A 26,460-nucleotide genomic window follows, 5' to 3' on the forward strand; every position below is an offset into this window, starting at 1 on the left:
AGGCACTTGCTTTTGATACAGAGAGGTTTCATTTTATTCTTTGGACCAGTTATTTTCATGCTACTTAAAATGAGAGAAAAGTCTCAGTAAGAAAATATATTTCTAGCCACACAGGGAGCCCTAAGATTAATCTCCTCTTGGAGATAAAATGGATTGTTTTAACTTAAATGGCAGGCCCCTCTACTAACACCCCTTTTTCCTTTTCACCATTTTGGTTTATGCATTTGCTGGCTAGAATGTTGACAGGCAGTTGATGGATGAATGAACATCTAATAGTCGTCAAGAGGGACAGAAGGAGAAAATATGAAATAGAATTCCAGACGCATGTGCAAGAGGCTTGCAGGCATCAAATTTCATTTGGAAAGGAAGTAAGGGCAAATGGCATGGAACAAGAAAAATTATGAAATGGGAACTTGAAATACCCCAATATCATTTTACCACAACACAGAAAATCACACACATATACAGACTACCCATTTTCCCAAAACAGACTCACCAAAGTGTTTGGAGCTCTAAGTAATATCTGCTTTCTGTTCTGACCAACACCCAAGAAGGAGCAATATTATTCCTCAAAGTCCTTGGAAGATTCTTCCAACTATTCTACAAGGTATTCCCCTTTTGAGCATTTTCTGTTATTTTAAGTACCCGGAAATAACTGATCTAAAGAATAAAATGAAACCTCTTCATATTAAAGGCAAGAGCTGGTAAGAGTTAGGTGAATGATTTATAATGACTCTTATACAAATCTCCCAGTGTTTATTGAGCTCATTCCTTCTTTCCAGAATGATTTCAACACCATTGCTCCCAGTACTCTCTGGAACCTCTTTTCTTGTCCTTGGAAACTATTGCTGTGTCTCTGCTTTCTTCTCTTCAAGATTAAAGGACCCGTAGTTTCTTTAACCACACTTTATTCTTATAAGGCCTCTTGCTTCCTGTGGGTCTCTCCTAGGTTCACTACACTCGTTGTGAATCAGGGTATAGGATGTGGTCATTCAAGTACAAGGCTGAGGCTGTGGCAAGCTATCAGTTTATCCTTTCTTCGGTCACATATCTAAAGATAGTCTGACTTTGAATGGAATGTGTAAAACCTAAACATTAATGCCTGAGGAGTTTGGGAAAAGGTGAAATTTGGAAAGTCAGTGATTCTGTCAGCTTGGATAATAATTGCCCATCCTCTGAGATGAGAGAGGTAAAGTAGTCAACTCTCACTGGACAGGGTAAGTGAGATTGGGAGAGGAGTGGAAGGGTAGTCATGTAAAATAAAAAATCAAGCATAGAAACAAAACTAGAGTTATTGCTCAGTTATTCAGCATTGTCATAAGTGTTGTTAAGGAGCAGCATGATCTACGACTTGCTCACTCTCAAAAATTGCTTAACACTGAAAGAATAGTTGCTTAGTTCTTCTCCTACCCCCATCCAAAAGAGAGGACTCAAGGCTTAAATTTTCTGGGCTTCCTGTTGGGAGAGAGAAATGAGTAATTGGCTGAGTGGGAGGACTCTGTCCCTTCTGCTTCCATTCCTTGCAACCAGAGCTGATCTCCTATCCCCCTCTGTTTGTCTTGAAGGAAGTTACAATTAGCAATAATTAGCCAGGGCCTAATTACTCACCTCCCCTCCCCCATGGGTATATGCCCCCACATCCCTGCTGTACCTGAATCATAGTTAATCCATGAATCCATAAATCAATAGTGGATAATGTCAAATTGATTGTATAAGATGTTTGTTGGATTATTAAGCATCTAGTTTTGAAACATGGGATAATTTTAGATCATGTACTAATGTGACACTCAGCTCACAAGAAAACTGTGATAATTCTCAAAGAGTTCTGGTTCTTGAAAGAAAAATATTGCATAAACACAAGGCTAGCTCTCGTTTTGGCCCTCAAGGCATAAAAATATTCTATCTCAAGCCAGGGTACAGAAACATATCACTCTCCAAGTGGTATTATCTTGTAGAGTGCTGATAATTACCAACCTTCTTCCTCCGTCTTCCTGTATCACAGGCCAGGGAATGGGTTAATTTTCTACACTCTGGAGTCAGACTATGGATTCCTATTCTTGTTCTTTTGTTAAAAATACTGGGAAAAAACTCTACCTGTAGTGAATGCAGAATCACAGTGCTAAGAAGGACCTTTGGAGGTCAATAAATTCATCTCTCTGCCTTTCTGTAGGACTGTGCCCCTTGCCACCCAGTTGAGAACTCCTGGGATTTTGAGGCAGTGTAGGATGAATATGGGATATCTTCTGACTCCAGCACACAGTCAAAAACTCAGCCCAGCAGTGAATGCACAGCACTTTCTGTCTTCCCACTGTGCCCTGAGTAAAGACTTTTTACTTCATACATCATTCACAACTTGCTACAGGGATTTCACAAAGCCAGTACATACCCTTTACACAAAGAAAAGAAGAAAAAGAACAGGTCTAAGGAAAAAGGAAAGAAACAAAGATGTGTCTGTCAAATGTAGCATTATCAACATGGAAATTAACAAGGCACAATGTAGTTGGGGATATTAATTAAACAAATGGAGTTTCTCATTCTGTTCATACATTTGAATAAATCTAGAGAATTTCAGAGTCAAACATAGTAAGGCAGTTTCATTTTCTTGCTGGGCTCTTGTGCCCTGAGGAGCAAGGCAAAAGTAGATGGAAAATGGAAGCTATCCTTCCCCTAGAGAGATCTGGTAAACAGATGCTAAGTTAGTCCCATCTGGCTCACAGAATCCCAAGGTCCTAGAGGAAGATGCCACGCAGAGATGTGAGAGATACTGTCAGTGCTGGATGTGCTGCCCCCAACGACTGAAGGAGAGGGAGGGACACCTTCATTTGAGTCTTTGAATGTCCCAAGCCAGGATTTCCCACAAAAAGGTGAAAGAACAACTTATTTATTGCTAATGCCTGAGGGATTTTTCTTTTTCCACAAGATGATGTCTATGAGCATGAAGATTATTTTCTGAGTAATTAACACTTCTACTAAATTGTAATTGAAACCCCCATTCTAATATTATTCTAATATACTATGTCATATCATATATCATATCATTATATACTGGTTGGGCATCATAGTAAATTAATGGGCAGATTTGCTTGGAAGAAACTGAGATTTAGTCAGAAAAATTAATCACAGAGTTACTAGTTTCCAAGTAGTGAATTAAGACATTTTCATTGTCTTTTCCTCTTGAGAAATAAAAAATGTTGATTTCTGAAGCTTAATGAGCAAAACCTGGGGCTGCAAGCCTGGCTTTGTTATTACTGAGTCATCTTAGGCACCAGTAGCTCACTCTGCTCTTCTCTCCACTAACGTTCACCCATGTCCTTTTCCCTAAGGCTTCATGAAGAAATGAGGGACAAGTTGTTTTCCATGTTTTGGTCCTGGACCTAAAAGCCCACCAAGTCCATGTCCACTGAGCTATAGACAGAGCCCAGACTCACCATTCAAGTTACTAAAAACCAGGTGCTGGGTATATAGGGTCCCAGGACATGTCTGCCCTGTCACCTGTCCTTAGCCTACCAGGCCTGGGAGCCCTTCACACACCACACTGCACAGACCTACAAAGAACCTAGGTAATTGTATATGACACCCACTTACTCACCAAATTCTGCCTTTTTCTTGACCTTTGGTTTCCCTATCCCCATTTTTTCTTGATCTTTTTTCTGGTCTCCCACATCCTCTCCTGACTCTGGGTTTGGCATATCTATTCTGATTCCTCTTTCTGGATTATTAGAAAGCAATCCACAGGCTGCCCTCACCAACTCTGAGCTTGATCAACTCCCCTGACTTTGGAATTCTCACAGTTCTGAACAGAGCTCCCTCCATTAGACCAGCCCTGTGGGGTCCTATTGGCTCTGATCCCATTTGGCTAGAAAGGGAATTGGGGTTTTCTGGCCTATACTGAACAGTTAGGGGAGTAGAATGAAACCCTCTCAGAGAACTCTGACTTCAGCTTCCCTTCCTCACACAAGAGGTCAATCCTATAACAGCAAACTGAAGACTGGAAGATCTTTGGGGGAGAACTCAACTCATCATGCAGTCACTTATTCAATAAACATTTGTTGTTTCCACTGTGTGCCAAGAATTGTACTAGACTTAAGATGCTGGTAGGTTCTCCATGTTTGTGCTGCTCAAGAGTATATGGCAAATGTTTATCCCATATGAACAGACTTGGAATAAAATCACTGTGGAATGTTGCAATTTTAGTTGGCCCACCAGTAATCAAAGTGCCTGATTATTGTCATGACCTAGACCAATTAGGTAGTGTGGTTTATAATAGGACCCACATATTTGGGCTCTCTGCACTGAGTTTCCCTAAGAGGAAACAGAAGCATCACAGCAAGGAATAAAAATTCCATGACAAGATGAGAGGAATAGAGTGTGTGCACATAAAATTGGGTTTTGAGTATCTTTCTGGTAGCTTGGAAAGGTGACAAATCATGTAAGGCTTAGAAACGAATAGGATTCCAATGATTTCACTCCAGAAACACTACAATGGTTTATTTTCAGTGGTACTGCGGGTAGAGACCAACTTAATGGTAGTTCTTTATAAAGGCAATGTAGATTGCTTAGTTTGGAAACTAAAGAGAGAAATACTTTAGATAAAAAGATTTATAGGGTTTTTATGGGTAGCTTCATTCAGTCAGCCATTATTCCCTCAGAAGTCTTTAATAACTCTCCGTACCTTTAATAAAAGCTTTCCTTAACAAAGATATTGTTACTTTAAAAAGACTAACTTTTTAAATGTTAGACTTTTAAATACTACCTTGAAGGATACAGAGAAGATACTGAAAATCAATTGAAGAATCATAGGCATGTTGCCTTACTGTGATTGCTAGAGATTTGGAACAATCCTGCCCGAATTGTGCTAGATTTATAAAGATTTCAATAGTGTTTGGATTCAGACCATCTTTTGTTCAAAGCATGGAAACAGGCAGAAGAAGGACATGATTAGGACAGTGGGTTTTTTTTAACTTTGACAGCAGAGTGGTTCCCCCCGGGTCACTGACTACCTTTTCCCCTACATATGTCACTGAAGGGAAATGTTGGAGTCTTGGAAGGTGAGCAGAGGGCTGTCCAACTTCCTGGGATATGAGAGGAGGAAAATACCACTGAAACCCAGCTGTTCTCCGTTAGTGTTCCCATCAGTGCTCCCAAACTAGACTAACAGGAGCAGGTGTTAGTAATGTGTGCCATGTTCTGTCATCGGGGTCTCCTTTATAGGATCACTAATCCCATTCATGAGGGCTCTGCCCTCATGAGCTAATCACCCCCCAAAGGTCCCACCTCAAATATCATCACACTGGGGATTAGGTTTCAATTATGAATTTGGAGAGGATGCAAATATTCAGTCTATAGCAGTGTATTTTTCTTTAGTGAACACCCTCCCAAAAGATGGAGGCAATAAAAATCAGTAACAGCAGAAATAATAAACATGTAATAGAAGAAAAGATCTTGCTTATAATAGTTTAAAAACCTAAGAACATACCCATAAGAAATTTTTAAGACATATGTGAAAACAAGAATTTTAAGTAAATGAAGATATATAGAATGTTCATAGAGGAGAAAACTCCCTGTAGTTCAACAGCTCAGTCATGCCTGCAGAAACTTGGCTGCAAGTGTGAATCAGCCATCTGTAGTCCATCCCATCATGGGAGAGCAATGCCAGCTCTAGGGTTCAGAGTAGGTCAGACTCAGACTACAGAAGAATTTCACATTCATCAGAGTTGGAGGCAGAACTGTAAAATATGGTTATACCTGTCTTTCTGCTTGATACAACATAAAGGGAAAGTAAAATTCCCTGATCAGAGTCTTTGTCTTAATTTGTATAAAATTCTAGCTCGTTATGTTTTTAAAAAGAATCAAAGTGCAGTATTGTCCAGAAGGGAAAAATGGCTCTAACTTTAGCAGAATCTAAGACAAATGCCATGCCCTACTAGATAGCAAGACAATCATAAAACTCTAGTGGTTAAAACAGTGTGGAATCATCACTAGAATAGAGAGATCAATGGGAAACAATAAAGAGTTAAACGTATGTACATAAATGAGATCACATTTAACACTTGGCAGAACATTATTTTATCATCAATTTAACTATATTTACTAAGATAGGCACAAATTACAAGGTGTCAGGCATACTGTTTCTATTCTTGCTTCATCCCCAAATTATGGGGTTGGAATAATGGGTTCAGTTGAAAGAGAAATATACTGATTACCACACTGCCTTATTTAATCTAATATTCACTCCGGTATCAATAAAATACCTATTTTTTCTTTTCTCTATATTCTAATTTTTTCTATTTTTATCTATAAAAATTAGATTTAACTAATAGTGCATAGGATTTCTAAGAAAGATAAAAATTAATCTTGTAACACTATATTCCCACCAAACTGGCAAAAATTAAGTCTGATAATAGCAAATATAGGTGATGATATGAAATAATGACAGCTTTCTTACATTCCCTGTGGAAGTGTAAATTGATGCAATTACTTTGACTTTTCTAGTTACATTAAATATATTCATAACATATGACCAGCAGTCCCACCCCTAAGTGTATACTCTTTTGTATAAGTGTACCAGGAAAAATGTACAAGAATGTCTAAAGCAACATTATTTCCAAAATATACAAACTACTTACATTCCCATCAACAGCAGAAGGGATAAAACCGTTACTCTGTAGCATACAATGGAATATTTTACAGCAATGAAAATAAATGACTCTCAGCCACATGCAACTGCATGATATCAAGTGATAGAAGCTAGACACAAAAGAATACTTAGAGTATGAATCTATATAAAACTCAAAAACAGGCATCATCACTACACTCTAGTGTTTAGGTGTACATAATTAGGTGGCAGAAGTATTAAGAAAAGAGAAGTGGTGATAATCAGAAAAGTCAGAAAAGGGGTGTCCTTTGAGGGAAGGAAGGAGATTGGGATTGGGAAGGAATACATGGGAGCTTCTGGGAAATTGATAATGGTTTCTTTTTCTTTCTTTCTTTCTTTCTTTCTTTCTTTCTTTCTTTTTTTTTTTTTTTAGTATAGTTGACATACAATGTTACATTAGTTCCAGGTATATAACATAGTGATAGGACAAGTTTATACATTATGCTATGTTCATCACAAGTGTAGCTACCATCTGTCACCATACACAATACCTCAATACCATTGATTATTTTCCTTATGCTGTGCCTTTTATTCCCATGATTTATTCATTCCATAACTGGAAACCTCTATCTCCCCTTCACCCATTTTGCCCATTCCCTATCCCCTCTGGAAACCATCAATTTGTTCTCTGTAGGGACATCGGTCATGGTCTCTTGCTCTGGTTTATAGTCACACAGGTGACACTTACTAAATACATATTTAGATTTTATTACTTTTTACATGTGTGTGATATAAATAGTTAAAAAATAAGTCAAACATTTTGGGTACTTTTTCTTGGGGAGTCAAGGACACATGTCTCTGGACCATGACTTTTTTTTTTCCTGTGGTTGGGCTTCCCCTGAGGCCCAGAACTCCTCATAATTCAGGATCACTGCATATAGCACTCCATGTTAGGAAATAAATAACTCTTGGTCCTGAGATACTTTGCAGTTCACATGAAGCTGAGCTAACTCAGCATTCTCTATTTTAGAAATTTGGATTTATTTCTCCTCTTGGGATATAGCATGAGTCTGTAATTGACTTTTTTTCTTACTATACTTTTAAAATGAATCTAGGCTGTTTTGAAGTGTATTTTTGATCTAGTGAAATACAGAGTAATATCAATTAGATATTCTGAGTGTCATCTGTTTGTTATTATTTAGTAATGTGATATGCCTTGTATGTCCACTTTGGGGCTTTTAAAAAAATTTCTGTATTCACCACCATTGCAAAATCAATCAAATGTGAGCAAAAGCAAAGGCAACTTGAATGACCCAAAACCAAGATTTGAGCTGCCAAAACAAGCAGTAAAAATTTTTACTAGCTCTAGTGATTTTCAGAAAGATAACATTTATAAACTTTATTTCAAGTAAGTTTCTGAAAGATCTGGAAACATGATTATCAGAATGCAGATTGTATAGAACTTTGATTATTATATTTATAATATATATATATTTATATTAATATATATAATATATATTATATATATAATTATTAGAACTTTGAACTGATTATTCACAGATGCAAATTATCTTGCAATTGGAAGCATACTGATATATATTGCAAAGATGTTCTGACATTAGTAATATGCTGCCTTTGTTACTTTAGGTCAGTCTGTTCATTCTTTCCAAAGAAAGAACCTTACAGTTTGTATTCTTCCACAGATGGGAAATGATCAGGTAAGAATTATTCAAACACACCCAACCTGTTAACCACACTTCCTTCCAGAGAATGAAATTTTTGTAGGGAGACAGGCAAAAAGCAGTCACTTTTTTCTTTATATATTTTGGAATTATTTGATTTTGATTAAAAGAGTATTTCATAATTATATTTCCCTTCATATTTAAATTTCCTGTTAAAATCAAGATAAAAAAATGAAATTGATCAGCTATCCCCATTGCACCTCCTCCTTTGCATGGCTGGCTCCATTTTATTCTTCACATGTCCGTTTAAAAGCTATCTCTCTGTCTCTGAAGCAGGTTCTTCCTGTTATTTTCCCTTGTGGTAATTTTTTCATCCATTGTGTACCATTTATTACATTTTTAATCATATTTATTTTAATGTTTATCTTGTCATCTGCCCCATTGACTCAAATCCCCATCAGGGTATCTACAGAGTCTATTTTATTCACCACTTTATAGCCAGTGCCTACTCAGGTATTTGGTGAATGGATGAATAGATGAATGGATGAATGAATGAAAATTATCAGATTGAAACTACCAGATGAAAACTACCATCTTATTCTTTTGGACAAACTATGACACTGTAATCCCAGGTACGAATTCGTCCTTGCATTATTTTGCTGAATACTTGCTTATAGTACCAAAGAGAGTGCAACACTGGCGATCAACATTATGGGCTCCACTTGGCTGTCAAATAAACCCGCTGAGTTAAAGCAGATTCCATCCTAGGTCAGAGATGCCATTCTCCTTTCCTAACTCCATCACCTTACACACCAACATTCACCGTCATCTTTCTCCTCCAAAAAGCAACATAATGAAGATAAATAGGCATTTTACAGACAGGTAATCTCATGATAACAGATCCCTGTTATTTACACCAGCAAAGCCATTTCCAGGGCGTCAGGACTTGCCTGCTCCTATAGGGGTTGGATTCTGCCAGTCCATGATCTATAAAGGTGTAGGGTTCATTAGGGCTCTGAGAACAGCTGTCCATGACTGCTGGGGATCAGATTACAGGATCTCATTAACTTGTTCTCCTTGCCTGCTTCAAGCCTTTTCTTAGGACCAAGACCTATTATTTCAACTTGCTTGGTATCAAGAGGCCAGAGACGGAGAGTTTTGTTTTACCTACTTCTGGTCAATATCATTTTAAAGTATATGCTAAGAAAATAACATTTATTGCAAATGTTGCTATAAAATATAGAATTGTTTCATATCTCTGAGCAACTAATTTTTGTTTAAAATTTCCTACTTATCCAGTTAAGAATGACACAGTTAAGGGGCGCCTGGGTGGCTCGGTCGTTGGGCATCTGCCTTTGGCTCGGGTCATGATCCCAGCGTCCTGGGATCGAGCCCCGCATCGGGCTCCCTGCTCGGCTGAGGCCTGCTTCTCCCTCTCCCGCTCCCCCTGCTTGTGTTCCCTCTCTCGCTGTGTCTTTCTCTGTCAAATAAATAAAATATTTTTAAAAAAAAGAATGACACAGTTAAAATCTTTGCTAATCTGCAATAGTCTGTTAAATATGAAGAAATTAATAAAACTCCAAGGAAGTTGTATTGTTTTATGTTGCCTTTTTTTTTAAAGATTTTATTTATTTATTTGACAGAGAGAGACACAGCGAGAGAGGGAACACAAGCAGGGGGAGTGGGAGAGGGAGAAGCAGGCTTTCTGTTGAGCAGGGAGCCCGATGTGGGGCTCGATCCCAGGACCCTGGGATCATGACCTGAGCTGAAGGCAGACTCTTAATGACTGAGCCACCCAGGCGCCCCTTATGTTGCCTTTTTAAAAAAGATTTTATTTATTTATTTTAGATGGGGGAGGGGCAGAGGGGCAGGGGCAAGCAGAGCCCTTCACTGAGTGTGGAGCCTGAAGCGGGGCTTGATCCCAAGACCCTGAAATCATGACTTGAGTCAAAATCAAGAGTCAGATGCTTAATTGACCGAGCCACCCAGGTGCTCCGATGTTGCTTTTTTTTTTTTTAAGTTTGGTAACTTCTCTGAGGAATGAAAATGTCCTGAGTGTTATTAAAAGCATGTGGATCTACTTGAGGTTCACTCAGCATAACAGGTTTAGCTCAGAGAATAGGCCAGCATTTTAGTTCTTCAGAGTATGAATTGTAAGGGCATACTGGTCTTCTGCAAGAGTCTGCTATAGACAAGTGAAGGGTGACTGGAAAATGTTCTAGGACAAGGGGAAACTATGTGTCTCAAGGCCTCGAGTAAGAGAAAACATGGAGGGATGGAGAAATAAAAAGAATGCCACGTGCTGCAGAATATGAGGGAGGAGTGGAGTTAGAAAAGGGGCAACGTAAGTAGAGGCCAGATTATGCATGGCTTTATAGAGTATGTTAAGGATGTGGCTCTTTAACTCCAAAACAAAGGAAGGGCTTTTGAATGGCTTTAACCACATATGAAGGTAGGAAGGCAGGAATGTGGTCAGATTTGATTTTTGGAAAGAGACATACACTGGATGTGAGGGGCTAGTAAAAGTGAGGTTGGGATACTATTGCAGTGCTATCGTGAGAAATCATGTCTGGGTTGTGATATTGACTGTGTAGATGAAGGAGAATGGGAATGAAAGGATTGAGGATCCATTTAAGACATAACCACGTGTATTACTTGTTAATGAATTGGGTATGTAGTACAAGGAAGGAGGAAGTATCAAGAATGACTTCCACAGAGTTTTTCAGCAACTGGGTGAATATTAATACCATTCACTGAGAGAGATCACACTGGAAAGAACCCCCATCTGAAAGAAAAGATAATGAATTTAGGCTTACACATAATGAGTTTGAGGACTGTAGATCCAAGAGAAGATGTTGCATAAGCAGTTAGATATCCACTTAGGGCTCAGAAGGGAGGTCTGTCATTAGCACTGGCAATTCAAGTCATGGGAAGGGATGAGATGGGGTAGCAAAAGAGTATAAAATGAAAAAAGAGGGCATGACACCTCTAACCAACTCTAATGTTTAGTGGTTGGAGGAGGAGAACTGGCAAAGACACTGATTAAGAGCAGCCAGAGAGGTACAAGAAAAACCTGAAGAATGAGGAAGGGGAGGAGGGGAATAGAAGCCAAGGGAAGAGTGTATTTCAAGATGGAGGGAGTGATCAGTGGCAAAGGGATGAGTGTTAATGTTGTGAGCACCAAATAAAATGAGAACTGAAAATTTTCTGCTGGATTTAGCAGTATCGTGGTCACAGGTAACACTAGAAAGAGCCATTTTGTTAGAGGGGAGAAACAAGGGTCAAAATGAAATGGGTCTTTAATGGAATGTGAGGAAATGTGAGGATATAGAGTCTTGACAAATTTCACTGTGAAGAGAAAAGGGAGAGATGGTAGATGAGAGGGAAAACATTAAATAGGATTTCTTATTAAACAGGAGAGGCCAGAGGGTATTTAAATACTGGTGGCAATAGTACCATTAAGAGGGAGGGATTAAATAAACAAGAAAGAGAAAGGTTCAATTGTTATATTGTCTAAGGATGTATGCTGCTGCTGGTACCATCTTGTGCTAATTGTAGACTCCCCCTATACCTTTCTTCTTGGCTATTGGCTAAGACTACAGAAAAGAATCCCTCTGTCTACCAAGCATTGCCTTCAAGTTCAGCCTCCTGAACCAGCAAGGCGAAGCCTCTTGCTGATCCTTCAAACTTTAGTGGGCTTTTGTTCCTGAGTTCAGTTCAGTCCAGCTCTCCTTTGCTCCATGACCAGAGCCACAACCAATGCCTTAGCCACAGATTCTGGGATCTCTTCCTGCATCACAGCTCTAGGCTTCACTTGCTCAGGATGGGAAGTGAAAGGAATAAATACTAAACTCACAAAATATCAGTGCGTGACTGTTCATCGGTTCAGTGGCTGAAAATATTTGTCATGTATCACGGTAAGGGCCCAGAATCAATTGCTTACTCCATCTTAAAGAACACCCAACTTCAAGGGCAACCTACAATTGTAAGTCAGATGTTGTATACTTGAGATTCCATCCCAAGTCAGGGCCTTTCCTATATATGCTTCATGGTTTTTCCTTTCAGACTTCTTTCTAGCTAGGTTTCCATTAAATTCAATATGGCTGTCATTCCCCATGGAAATCTAATCCCATCTGTTTTACGTTTCTTTCTGGACCTTTTAATGTCCTAACTTACTTCTTTGGAAAAAATATTGAAAGCTCAAAGTAGTAGATAAAGATTTGTGTTCAGGAAACAAGCTGTCAGCACAGATGTATGATATAATTTTTACCAAAATTTCAATATTACCTTAATGTATATTCAGGGAAAAAGATATAAATATAGTGTTCACTCTAAGTGGGATCATAAAACAATTGAATATTTTCATAGCTATGTACCCAGACATTGGTTTGAGGCAGTTTTACACTGTTATTTCTGATTCTTCTGTGTTTACTATTCGTGTTTTAAAATGAAAGGAAGAGAGAAAAGAAGGAAGGGAGCAAGGGGAGAAGAATAAAGGATTCTGCTTCACTTTCCCCCCTAAAAAGCTAACAAGCACATAGACATCTGGTTTAAAAGTCCAGAATCCTGTGATATTTCCTTTGGTTTCATCTCTGCTCACCTCATGCTAAGAGGTAGCACAATACAGTGATATGATCATGGATTTTGGAGACAGATAGATCTGGGCTCAAATACCAGCTCCATTGTTCACCATCTGTGAGACTTGGACAATTTTCTAACTCTCTGAGCCTCAGTTTCTTCATGAAATATTTAACAATGTGAACCTTGCTGGGTCACTGTGAGGATCATATAAGATTAAGTGTGCAAAGTGAATTACATATCAATAAATGGCAGCTATTGTTGCAAAATGGACTGAGACCTAACAAATGCATGCTGGTCTATTTCCTTCATGAGAGAAGAGCCTAATTGGAGTGAGAGCCACCTGCAGACAGAGCCATTCATAATAAATGGAGTCACTCATACTCAAGTTGTGACTCTCGTAATGGAGGGGGCCAAGTGCTCCTTAGCGTGATGATGTCAGCATTACGGTTTCCCATGAGATATCCTCTCTTCATATGAGACTAGTCGGTGAGGTTTTAGGGTGGGGCTGGAGGGAGTGTGTGGTGAGTGAAAATGAAAGCTTGGGCCAGAAGAAGCCGGCCACAATTCTTGCTAGTAGAAAAATTCGAATCAAGACACTTCCTGTCTCTTCATTGTGTAAATTCAGAGCATGCTCATTCCTCTTTAGAGTCTGCAAAGCCTGAAAAGCTTGAGTTCATGACACCAGAAAGAATAAGGGAGGAAACTCCAGTGAAGAGCAGTAGAGATTCCTGAAGGGTGGATGTGAACACTGGACTGGGGGTCTAGAAGGAGCTATAAAATAACAGAAGAAATTGGGGAGAGTGAAAAGGGATTAGAAAAGATGGATAATCCGTGTGGAGTATACCTTCCTCCTGGAGGTCTGAATCTGTAAGTGCCCATCGCACCCTTTTATGGTATCAGGGAAACAAAATCTGGTGTTTCCAGGTGATATTACTCAATGAGAACTTTCTGACCTTTTCTAAAACGAATGTGCATTCTTTCTTTGAATTCTGGTGTTTGTATTTGGTCTGGGGAAGACTTTTGACAGGAAAGGTCATGATTTTCCAATCACCCTGTAAGGGTTTCCTGGCCACCCCACCAAACATCCATGTGCCCACACATTGTTGATCTCCACGGAGGGACCATGAGCCCCTTGTGGCTGAAACTACTTCACCAGGCAAGATGGAATTTCCCTATTTCCTCCCACAACCCACCATGAGAGAGAAAAGGATGGGGCTCTATCAAGTCCGGGATTTTATATTGAGAGTTCTTCCTTGATGTGCTTTGTGAACCTTTCTGTCCAACCAAGTATTATATTCCAGCTGTGCTGTTTGACATGGCTGTTCTACTCCTGCCCACCTTTACTTCCTACTCCCAGCAGCCTGCCTTCTTTAATCCCAACCCTTGGTGACTCTTCTCATTTCCTCGAAAGATCCCTACTTTTTCCACTTCTTGTTAGCCAGGTATAAATCTGCTTTTAGTTACTACATTTCAACTAAATACACACATACCTAATATATACTTGTTTCTTCTCATCCTTCCCCTGGGGAGAGATTTGGGGTTCAGTAATGATTCATTGTGTGTGTGTGTGTGTGTGTATGCATGCCAAGATACACACACACACGTGCACACACACACACACACACACACACACACACACACACACACACACACTATCCCTGTAGAAATAGAGACCAAAGTAGCAGGGACTAGACTATGTGAGGAAAGGTAAGAGAGAAGAGATTTTTCATTGTTGTAGAGTCTTTGAAGTGATAGACGGGTAAAGAGAAATTTTAAGTTATTTTGTTGTGTGATATATACTCTTTAAGTCCCATGCCACTCATTCAAGAATACCTTCAGAAGTCATCCATATAACTCTTCTAAGTCTCCTGAAATTGTATTTGAGTTTTTATCTGATTGTATTGTAGTAGAATGAGATCTCAAGGGGGTTCTTCCATATTTGTGTTAAAGTTAGGTATAGGCCAGGATAGCTGGGTCAGAGGTCAAGACAATTCAGGGCCAAAGGACGGTGATGAAAATAATTCAGGACCAAAGCCCAGAAAAGAGTGATTTAAAGGTGGCTTGGGACCCTCTGATGGCCAGACCACTTGTGGATTAAAGATCCTAACTACTAAGTGGGGGAAAGCATGGTGCCTGACAGGCCTTCTAGAGCTACAGTTTGCTGTAAATCCCTTAAATTGTTAGCACCAATCCTTGATTTATTTCACTAATCCATCTTCTGGATCAGAGACTTCACCAGGACTGATCCTAAATCATAATCAGGAGTGTGAGGCCAACATTTTCAGCTTCCTTTTAGACATCCCACTTGGTGGCCTTTCTCAGACTCAGCATGTCCAGAACTGAACCCTTCCAAATCCCTTGTAGCTTTGTTTAGGTGACCAGTCCCTAGGTAACCAGGAAGGAAACACTGATTCCTCCTCTCCCTCACTCTCTACCTCCAAGTAGGCAATCAGTTCAGTTGTTCCTACTCCTAAAAGCTTACTCTATAATACCCTTTTCTCTTGAGCATATCCGCCTATTTCACATCCTCACCACTGGCTTCCTAACTAGTTTTTCAACTGCAATCTTAATTGTCTATTTTACACCTGCACTGTCAGCAGAATGATCTTTCTAAAATACTTCAATGGCTCTTTTTTGTCTACAGGATCCAGTCTAAACTTATTAACAAGTTTCATAATTTATAGTCTGCACTATACTATAGTCCTTTGCTTCTGGCCTCATGTTCCATTACCTTTCCTCAGTGCTCCTTTTGAGATAACACTGTTATCTCACACTCCATGTTCTTCCACATCTCCAAGCTGTGATTTCTACCCAGAATGTTCTTTGCTCCCATTGTCTGCCTCTAAGATTTGACTCAAATACTACTTTCTCTGAATCCTACCTTGATTACTCTCTACTGAAGTCAGTTTCTGTCTCCTCAGTAATCCCGTAGCATTTTGACTGTGAAGTGGTACAGGACAAGGACTGTATCTTACTTTTTTTGATCCTTCTATGTCAAAATAGTACCTACCACATAGATGTTACTCACTATTTATTGAGTGATTAAATTTGATACTGTATCTGAGACACCATGGACTTTTTTCTACATGATAATAAGTTATTAAAATAATTAAAAACTAAACAGAGAGCAAGCTAGGAATAAAAAGATGCTTTCTTAACCTGATAGATTAAAAGCTAAAAAGTCTATAACTGACATTATGCTTACTGGTGAAATATTGAGTGCTTTCCCCCTGAGGTCAAGAATAGGACAAGAATGTACACTATTACCATTGCTCCTCAATATTTTGCTGGATATCTAGTCGGTGCAATGGGGAAAGAAAAAGAAATCATAATATATGTAAAAATACATTAAGCTATATGTTGGAGATTTGTGTACTTTATACACTACATATATTTTTATCAAATATATGTATTAATCAAATGTATATGTGTATATATATTTATATGTGTATGTATACATACATGAAAACAACCCTAAACTAAACAGAGGCAGTGGAACTATCTTCAAATACTAACTTCATTATTCTTTTTGAACTGGGCTTCTAGCTATAGTTTAATGTCCAGTCAGGCATTTATACTTCCTCTTTTCAAGACTGCTCACTGTAGCCTCCAGTACAGTATGTCGTAGTGCCAGAAACAGGGCAGCTGGGCTGATTCCTTATGGAGAGAGACTGGTGAAAAAGTTGCTTTTTTTTTCACCTAATTTTGTACTAAGACAAGTGCTTTTTCCCTCTGTTTTTCCCATTGAGATATAATTTGCATACCATAAAATTCACCTTTTTAAAGTGTATAATAGTTTTAAATAAATTCACAAGGTTGTGAAACCATCACCACTGTCCAATCCCAGAACATTTCATCACCTCAAAAAGCAGCACTGTACCCACCAGCAGTCCTCCCCATCCTCCACTCACCCACCCAGCCCTTGGAAAGCATTAAACTATTTTCCTCTTTTCTCTGTCTCTCAGTTTGTCTATTCTAACATCTCATAACAAATGAAATTATACAATTTGTGGACTTTTTTATGAAAGACAGCTGATTTTAAAGAAAGATTAATAACATTGTGAAGTGGAGTTTATAACATATAGAAGTTAAAGGAATGACAAGGGGTGCAGCAGCCTGAATATGGTCCCACAAAGATGTCCACATTCTAATCTCTGGGCTTTGTGAATATGTTACATTGCACAGCAAAAAAGAATTAAGGTCACATCCTGGATTATTTGTATAGACTCAGTCTATTCATATAAACTCTTAAAAGTGGAAGAGTGAGACAGAATGGGTCAGAGAGATGTGATGGAAAAAGGTCTTAACTCCCTGGTGGTTGCTGGCCTTGAAAACAGAGGAAGAGGTCTACAAGCCAAGGAAGGTAGTAGCCTCTAGAATGGAATAGTCCTCAGTTTACAGTGAGTGAGAAAATGAGAATCCTGATCCTACAACATTGAGTAATTGAATTCTGCCAATAACCTGAATGAGCAGGTAATTGATTCTCCCCCAGAGCCTTCAGAAAGGAACAGAGCCTTGCCAGTGCTTTGGTTTTAGCTCAGTGAGATCTGTGTCAGAGTTCTGGCTTACAGAACCAGAAGGTAATAAATCTGCATTGCTTTAGCCTCCAAACTTGTGGTAATTTGTTATGGCATCAATAGAAAACTAATATCAAGTGTTGGAGAGAATATGTAGGAACTGGAAGTGTCAGATTCTAGTAGGAGTGTAAAATGGTACAACCACTTTAGAAAACAGTGTGACAATTTTTTATATAGTTAAATATAAACTTACCATGTGACTCAGCAAAACAACTCTTAGGCATTTAACCAGAAGAGAAAACATGCCCACAGAAATTCTTTTATATGAGTGTTCATAGCAGTTTTGTTCATAATAACCTCAAACTAAAAACACCTTAAATATCCATCAACAGATAAATGGTTATTTATACATTTTGATATACTTCTACAAAGGAGTATTACTTAACAAACAAAAGGGGGGGACAACTACTAGTACAAGCAACCAACATGAATGAATCTCAAAAATATTTAGCTGAGCAAAAGAAGCCAGACAAAAGAGGACATACTGGGTTCTCCCTACCCCACCCCATTTATGTAAAGATACAGAACAAATGAAACTGATCTGTAGCAATAGAAATTAGAATTCCTAGGGCAGGAGGTGGAGTAGAATTGACTGCAAAGGGGCATGAGGAAACTCTGTGGGGTGTTGGAAATGTTCCATATCTTGATTAAGGGGGTAAGTTACATAGTTATGTACAATAAAACAAAACTCCTCAAACTGCATATTAAAATGTGTACATTTTATTGTATGTAAATTATACATAGAGTTGATAATAAAGTGAAACATGCTAGATGACATTGTACTTGACATAAAAACTTGGCTGCATATAGGCAGACAGACAGAGGTGTTAATCCTAACTCTGACATTAACCTATGTTATGTTACTTGGAACAAAACACTTAACTTCTCTGAACTCCTGTATTCTCATCTGTAAAGTAATGTATTAGACCAAATCAGAGGTTCTCAACCCTGGTTGCACATTAGTGTCACTTGGGAAACTTTTAAAAAATACTGGTAATTGGGTTACATGGCCAAGATTGTCATTTTAATTGTCCTTGATGTTGGGCTCGAGTACTGGCATTATTTTTTTTCAGAAACTTCTTAACTGATTCTAATATGCATTGGTGTGAGAATCGGAGCTTTAGAAAGTTTAGAGAAGGAGAAGTCTGTAATTTTGTTTCCGTGGAAATTGGCCGCCAGTCTCTAAGAATAGCATCATTGATTATTAGACTATGGCTTAGAAATTGTGAAAATGTTGGAAAAGATGCCTAGAAAGATATAATAAGTGGCATACATTTTGCCAGAATACCAGATGGAGAATCATTTTCTATGAAGAACAAATATTCAGTAACCAGGCCCAGCTCTCTCCACCATTATCCCAGACTAAATGGATATAAAAAATATATTATCTGGTTTATAGAAAGCACCTTCATAGATAAAAATAATCAGAATATACTTGAATTTTCAAATTTTGAATTTGTACTAGTTCAAATTTCCATTTTTATATACAATTTTATAGACCTAACTGGTTAGGAAGCTTTCTTGATAGTCTATTCAAGAAGCAATTTACTTGGGGGGATGGGTTAGCCCGGTGATGGGTATTAAGGAGGGCATGTATTGCATGGAGCACTGGGTGTTATATGCAAACAATGAATCATGGAACACTACATCAAAAACTAATGATGTAATGTATGGTGACTAACATAACATAATAAAATAAAATTAATTTAAAAAAAGCAATTTAATTTCTGGGTTCTTAAAATGATTGAGGCATCTATAGAAGAAACTTCTATGCTAGTTCTCAGCGAATCACCCAAGAAAACTCATATGAGTTTCTCTCACATTTTGAAGCTAGTCAAAAGGCAATCCAATTTGGTAATTCAGAGAGTAATCATTCTCTTTGTGGATTATCCAGATGCCCTCCTGTCTCCCTTATTTTTTGATTGACCACCATTTGTCTATTTCTCCATTGGAAGAGAGGCGTGGACACTTGAGGGAAACCAGATCAGAGTTAAACAAATCTGTTTGCTTGGCAAATAGCTCCATTTGTGCGAAGAAATGGAAATGGTTTTTTAAATAGTAGTTTTAGAATTACCCTAAAATCATTTATGACAAGCTCTCCACATCTTGATGCTAATGTGTTTGTGTGTGTGTGTGTGTGTGTGTGTGTGTGTGTGTGTGTGTGTGTGTGTCGGGGTGGGGGAGGGGAGAGAGATGTTCATGATAAACAGTAGACTCTTTCAACAGTTCAAACCTGAAACATGGGACTAATTTTATTTTTCAAAGCTGTTATTTGCCAAAGTAAGTTTTTTAAAATTTAATTTGCTACCTCTTAGTCATGGAGTAGCTATGAGTACAAGTCAATGTCATTCTTTTAAAAATTATCCCAGTGGGGGCAATCGGGTTCTTGGGAAAGAAAACCCACACTGGTACAATAACATATGGTCTAACAAATTCACAATTGAGTGACTTTTCTTGCAGCTGTGGTTCAAATTATAGGCATTTTAGATGCTTAATGGTGACTTTAATTTACTGTGAGGAAGTGTATGCTGAGCATCTGGAAGGACATGCTTTTACTTTAATCATTTTGATTTAGGTGACAGTAATTACAAGTATCATCATGGTCTGTGGAGAAAACATTGGTTTTACTGTTACCTGCCAGGACTTGTTTCCATCTTCCACCAGGACATTTTTTTTTCTTGGACCAAGAGGGGTTAAATATCTCACACACACACACACACACACACACACACACACACACACACACACACACACACACACAGAGTTAAATTACCATTCTGAAAGTTTCTTTGCTACTTAAGTGTCTGGCATAATCGTGGATTCATCATAATTCAAATTGGTGAATTTACTTAGCCAACCTGATAACATGTTAAAAGATTAAGAATAGCGGTATTTAAGGTACCTTAAAAAAACAGCATTCATCTGTCCTGGAGATTTTATAGCTAAATAGGTGTAGCAACTTGAAAGTCATTGGAGTAACATAAATTATTTCTGTCTCTGACTATGCAGGTAGTTTTGTAAAAAACTCCACTCAAGGAGGTATTAAGTATGGAGTGGGGCAAATGCCTTGCTCTTAGCTCTTGGTTATTCTTTTTTTTTTAATTTTTTTATTGTTATGTTAATCACCATATATTACATCATTTGTTTTTGATGTAGTGTTCCATGATTCATTGTTTGTTCATAACACCCAGTGCTCCACGCAGAATGTGCCCTCTTTAATACCCATCACCAGGCTAACCCATCCCCCTACCCTCCTCCCCTCTAGAACCCTCAGTTTGTTTTTCAGAGTCCATCATCTCTCATGGTTCATCTCCCCCTCTGACTTACTCCCCTTCATTCTTCCTCTCCTGCTATCGTCTTCTTTTTCTTTTTTCTTAAAATATGTTGCGTTATTTGTTTCAGAAGTACAGATCTGTGATTCAACAGTCTTGCACAATTCACAGCGCTCACCATAGCACATACCCTCCCCAATGTCCATCACCCAGCCACCCCATCCCTCCCACCCCCAGCCACTCCAGTAACGCTCAGTTTGTTCCTGAGATTAAGAATTCCTCATATCAGTGAGGTCATATGATACATGTCTTTCTCTGATTGACTTATTTCACTAAGCATAACACCCTCCAGATCATCTAAGCAAAAGATCAACAAGGAAATAAAGACTTTAAATGACACACTGGACCAAATGGACTTCACAGACATATTCAGAACATTCCATCCCAAAGCAACGGAATACACATTCTTCTTGGTTATTCTGTTAACTGTTTTAAAGGCACAGAATTGGAAAGATTAGAATAATCATTTAACTCTAAATCCAAAGAGGAGATTCAAACTCAAGATCAAAATACCTCAGAACCAAAAGCCTCTTCAGACTAGAGGGAAGACCCAGAAGATAAGAATAAACATACTTCAATATGGAGACATAATTAAGCTTATGTGACACATGGTAGGTAGTCAATAAGTATTTATTGAATGAATAAATGAGAATTCCAACCAATCAAAACTGCAGAAGTTGTATAACAGTTCCTATAATTTAAAAGTATCTTACAGATATGAACACCTTAATGGTTTAAAAAATAGGTAGAATCCCCTAAAGATAGTTTACAAATATGAGCATCTTAATGGTTTAAAAAACAGGTAGAATACCCTAAAGATAGTTCTCTCTTGAAAAGATTCAACTGTGTTTCTCTGCAGAGAGAAACACAGAGGGTTCGCTGAATCTCATTCTGGGCTCTCTGAATCTCATTCTTCAGTTGTAATACGAGGACCATAACATATCTTCTTTCTACATCACCAGATTGTGGTGAAGATAGCAGTGCTTGATAAACTAAAGAAAGTTGAAAAATGCAGCGTTCTCCACATTATCTTATTTATATTTTCCCATAAAAGATGCTTCATTTTCCTCTATCTTGTACCACATACATACTGATAAATGTATTTGACAGCCAGACACTGTGTTTCTTCTGGACCTTATGAATAACAATGTTTTCAGTAATGGGGTCATTCAGAGAGGTTGTACTCAATTATTTCAGAGATGATCAAGCCAAGTACTGTTCATTTGGGGTTGTTCTCTCTAGGGTTATCTGCTTTGAAGCAATTTCTCTCTTTGTTAGAAGCTCCTTCCAAGGAGAGACAGCAGAAATTAAAGGACTTAATGTCAGAGTTAAAAAGGGCATTAGAGACACCAGTCCAGAACCTCCTGTTATTCTTAAGCGTAAGATCAAGTAGAGAAAAGTTCCTTAGTTATAAGAGAACACATCTGCATATAACAATGCTGGGTGTTTCCCCAGGTCCCTGTCCAGTATTGTTTTTATTATTCTAGTGTAATTAATTTGACCAGCAAAAATGCTTTTGGCATAGAGGAGTTTATCCCCCTTAAAAGTAGGGATAATCATTTTCCTCTGTCCGTCCTATCCTCTTCTTTGCCTTGACATTGGAGAAGTGACATTGGTTGAGAAGTTCCAGAACCTATAGTGAAGATATTGAAAGCTAGGGACACTGGGCATCCTTTTGGTTCTGTCCTTTAGTTTTATTATTGTAGGATCCATAAAACGCAGATTCTATGAAAAGAAACTCTCCATACTAGATGATGTTAATGTCTTGGTTATTAAAAAACATTGGCAACTTCAGTATACTCAAACATACTCAAATTAGAGTATATTCTGGATTGTTAAATTATGGAATATGCACTTAAGAAGATTTATGTTCTAGAAATTGGAACTAAATACTCCTCAGGTAAAGTATCATGGTGGCAGTCTCCAAGCATAAATTCTTCCCTATCCAGTTAGTCTACTAAGCATGCTAATTCCATTCACCTTGCCAGAGTGGGGCTTAGGAAAGCATGTGACCTAATTCTAGCCAATGATTGATGGGGGAATGTCTGCTAGGAGGAACTGGGGTTTCTGGGAGGGATTTCCTTGCTCCCAAAATTTCACAGAGAAGACATGGCTCCTTTTCTTCCTGTGAACAGAAGATGCAGCCATCTTGATGTCTACCTGATGAAGGAATTCACATGCAAGCATTGCAGAGCTAAGGGAGGTGTCAGAGAGGTATAGATGAAGCCTCAAGAAACCTGCTTAACTTGTAGCTAAAAGCATCCTAATTGAAAATTTGAGTGACAGCAACTCTTAACTTAATAATTGATAACCCACCCTCAGGAGCCCCTGGGTGGTGTAGTTAGTTGAGCATCGGACTCTTGGTTTCAGCTCAGATTGTGATCTCAGGATCATGAGATCGAGCCCTGTGTGGGCTCTTCTCTCTCCCTTTCCCTCTGCCCCTCCTGCTCATGCTCTTGCCCTCTCTCTAACATAGATAAATAAATCTTGAAAAAAATAATAATTGATAGCCTACCCTTACACTCTCAATTCTGTGAAAATGCTTCAAAACCTATAGTTTTGCTGATGCATAGCCACTCCTTGTAAATTTCTCTGGAAGGCAATGTGGATCTCAGAGCAGAGAAATAATTATTATTACTAAAAGTCTTCATTAGTAGTAAAAGACTCTTCCTGGATAATCTGCTTGTTTCAGGTGGGTTGGATAAAGGATAAAATTAACCAGGTATGAGGGGGTGGGAATCGATCAACAAGTCTTTATTGGGTATCTACTAGTGCCCAACATTCTACCAGGGATTCAATCAAGAGTAGATAAATTACCTGCATTATTTTCATGTGAAAGACTGCTCTTATTCAATTATCCATTTCTAATGGAAGTATTCTTAATTCCCAGCCTGATAGCTCTTATGCTGTTAGTACCTAGTGCAGAGAAATGTGCTTGAAGAATTTGTGTTGACTTTTCTTTGCTAGCCAACATGAAGGCAGCCAGACCCTGCCAAAGTCAGCACTAAAACTACTTCTCATGAGTAATAACAATAATATTCTTTTCCTTTATAACATCTTTAATCCGAGAATCTTAAGCCTATATAAACATTTGCCCAACAATACTCAAAATCTCAGTATTTGGTTGATAGGGAAATTCAGCTAGATTGAAGAACACAGAAATAAAAGTAGAACCCCGAATCTTGACTCACAATGGTCTTTTAGTCTATTGTCCCCACCCAACCATTCAAGGAAAATAAAAAATTACAGAGCCTTCAGCAGGATAAACAATTAAGATTTTTCCAGCCCCAGTTGATGATTCATTATTTCTCTTTCCATGCCTTTTAAAATTTTTTTAATCTTTTATTTTATTTTTGACAGTGGGAACTCTGAATGCCAAAAGGGGGGGGGGGATTGAGCTGATTAGGACTATATGGTATCCTGGATCTGCAAAAAGAACTTGGCAATATTTGAGGAGTGAGGTTACTTTGGATATTTACAGAGCTTCCTGTTGGACTAAAGTACTGTCAAAACAATCTTCCTCTTGCTTCTTAAGTAATTCTCTTTCTAAATTGAAAGGGAAAAGAAAATTATGGAATTGAATTTTGGAGGAATAAAAAATAATGATGCATTAAACTTCCTAAATTCTGAGTTTTCATAGCTTATGAAAAGAGCTTTGAATTCCATTATTTGGACTTAGGATAAGTCAGCAGAAGCTAGATGAAGATTAAGAAAATTCATAATGAAACTAAGATTTTATGACATTATATTCAACTGACATAAACTCTTTTTGAACACAAAGAAATGAAAATTAATAAGCTGATTATAAATGAAGCATTTCCTAATAAAGTAGACCGACCAGGGTCTCAGCTTGGCAACATTTTGATTAATCCATTTTTGGTTGATCAATGATTACTCTGTCTTGATCCATAAAGGCTTTGAACTGAAGTATCTTCTCGGAAAGTAATAATATTGCATTAGAAAATAATACTATTTAACTCATTCTATTTATATTTCTTTCCAGTTTAGGACTATGTTAGCTGGGGGTCTGATTCCGTCCAGCACACAGCCAGTCAGCTGAGAAATCCACTTGATAGTAAAGATCTTACTAAAATATCCCCACATTTCCCTGAAGCTGAGTTCACAAAGAGAGTACAGCAAAAGATGCAGATTTTCCTTTCATGTACATTGAGCCTCCCATCAATAACTCTCAATCATCCTTGCCAGGAACCTCCACTGAAGTGATGTCATACACCATGAAAAGGATACATTAAAGCTGAAGTTTAACATGGAAACCCAAGATACCACAGGAAACAGATCTAGATTTAAATAGGTGGTACAATTTATATTTTAGTGGAGTGCTAAATTTTTGTATTATTGAAGGTATACCCTTTTTATTTTTGTTTTGCTTTGTTTTTACATAAGGCAAGATCTGTCCATCCATCTATCTCTGGTAGTTAAACTTGCTCTGAAATAACAACTGATAGGTAATTTCTAATTTTCAAAGAACTTTATTATTATTTAACACATGGCTCATCTCATAAATGTCATATGAAATAACTTGGACAGGCATTATTTTCCCCACTATTGGTCACTTGTTCTAGGTGGTTCAGCTGCTAAATTGGCATTAGAATCCAATCTCCTGATTTCTCATCCACTGAACTTCTCTCTCTGCCACTTTTACTTTCTTACAATTCTGAAATATGTATGGATTAGCCCTTAAACCTAACTCATTTCTATTAAAATATTGTCAGTATCATCTTTATTTTCTTATACTATCACCATGAGAACTGAATCACCACATAAATCCCCATTTCTAGGTATAATTTTTTCTTTAGTGTTGCTATAAATTATTTGGTACGTTTATCCTGTATCCCAAAGGCTGATGAACTTCATTATGGAGCCTATCTCTCCCACACTTAAAAACCATCGAAGATACAAACAACTGCATGTCATTATTATTACCCTATTGGACCAGGTCTGCATGACAAAATCCCTTTTAAAATTTTGAAAGCTTTCTAAAGTTGCTATATGCTACTCCACTCAGAGAGGGGAAATAATAAATATTCATATTATACTCAGCTATTTGAAATGGTTGAGCCAATTTTACTACTCTACCATGGAAGAAATCCAAAGACCAACAAACCCAGGTCCTTTATAAGTCTCTTCATTATTATGCTCTCTGCCATAACAAAGTACTGTATTTGTCATCAAAATCATTTTAATGCCCTGTTCATACTGGTCTTGAAAGAAACAAATACTTCTTTGTATATGAGTTTTTCACATGGTTGCCCTGATGAAACATATGCCATTGGAGGACAAATATATTGATGCAAGTGAAAAAGAGCAAATTGATTCCAGGAACCTAGTTAGAGGTAAAAGATGCCATTTCCTTATTTTCTGAAATGCAACTTATATAAAATGTCACACTGGGCTTTATTTCTGGAGGAAGAGTGTGCTGCAACTTCATAACTGACAATTTTTTTAACTTGACATTTTGTCTATTACAAAAATGCTGCACGGAGTTGTGGGCAAATTCTTCCTACTGCTTCTGGCTAGCTCATTCAGTAAATCTTAATGTTATTACTGAAGATGAATGAGCCACCCAAGGTTTTAACCACTTGATTCCAAAAATCTCTGTAATGTTATGGTACAAATGCAAAGAGCCAAATTTTGAAATTTTCTGGATCAGCAGGAATATCCTTTTCCTGGGA

Source organism: Zalophus californianus, chromosome 12 (genome assembly GCF_009762305.2).
Source record: "Zalophus californianus isolate mZalCal1 chromosome 12, mZalCal1.pri.v2, whole genome shotgun sequence".
In the NCBI taxonomy this organism is placed as follows: Eukaryota; Metazoa; Chordata; class Mammalia; order Carnivora; family Otariidae; genus Zalophus; species Zalophus californianus.